This window comes from Asparagus officinalis, chromosome 8, assembly GCF_001876935.1.
Source record: "Asparagus officinalis chromosome 8, Aspof.V1, whole genome shotgun sequence".
In the NCBI taxonomy this organism is placed as follows: Eukaryota; Viridiplantae; Streptophyta; class Magnoliopsida; order Asparagales; family Asparagaceae; genus Asparagus; species Asparagus officinalis.
This window is the reverse complement of record NC_033801.1, coordinates 115007821-115009123: the sequence shown is the minus strand read 5'-3', so window position 1 is coordinate 115009123 and position 1303 is coordinate 115007821.

Genomic DNA, 1303 nt, shown 5'->3' with positions numbered 1-1303 from the left:
TCTTATCCTCAGTTATAACTACTTTATCAAGTTCTAGGATAATATTAGATCAGTTGGAACAAATCCAGACGGTTAACGGTCGAAAAACGGCTCAAAATAGCGTTTTTGGATCTGCGGACACCCACGGTGTCTCGGCCACGGCCGAGACACTTGGGGTGTCTCCCTTGGGTGTCTCGGTCCATGGTGTCTCGGCCTTGGCCGAGACACTCGCGGTGTCTCCGCTAAAGCTCGGGTCATTGTTTTGTGCTTCCCGTCCGTTTCTACCGTATCTTCGTCGTCCGAACTCGGAATTGCGCGATTCAAAGTATGAATGAAAGCCGATGAGGAGATCTACAAGCTCCCATGGTTGAATCACGTGTGGAGTAGATGGGACACGAGGGGCGCTTCATCTTTCGTAAGCAAAGCTAGCTCCCGATCAGTTCGTATCTTCGTTATTCTGCAGTTTCGTTGATTCACACGGTTCGTCGGCTTACTTCATGCGTTTATCGACATCAATTAAGCTTCTGTGATCCGGATAGTGATGTTCATCGTCTTCTCTCTGTCTCGAGCCTCGTGCGGGAATCCGTAGGTAATTTTTGACGCCTACAATGGGAGTTTGTGAAACCAACAAAATTCAGGGGGTTACGTGCAATACAATTCAAAGTTCATGGGTTTGTGTAATTAAACCTATACATAAACAATATAATCTGATATAGTTGACCGTACATAGGACCAGTAGGCAACTAGGAACTTCATTTCCCCCTGTTGAAAATTCTCCTGTTATATAACCTACAATATTGTCACACACTTATGAACTCACCCACTAACGTGCACATGGTGGGATCGAAAAAGTTTACAGACAACGCCTACACGATGCCATTGGATTGGAGGGTAAATCGCATTTTGGTGGATTCGAGAAAATTTTGTACTTTTTTTTATTCATATTTTTGGGACAGAATAGCTCAGGCGTTGGTACAAGAGAAAGCTGAAAGGTAAATGAAAGAGGGGAAGTACCAGCTGGAGAGGTGGAATCCTTTCTGCTTGGTAGCATTATTACCGACAGAATATCAACCCGCACTTCGCTGCATTTGACTCATCTTTGGGGGTACGAAAAATTTAAGGGATGGTTAGGTTGTGGAAGAGTTTAACACGATAAGATTCGAAACAATAAAACTTAAAATGAGATAACAACGATAATAATGATTGTGTTGAATTATTTGGTTTAGGAGATGGCGTCTTTATGAGGGATCAGTCTTGATCCTCATACACTTCTCGCCTCCGATGATCGCAGGCCTACTCACGAGCTGACATGTCATATTACGCA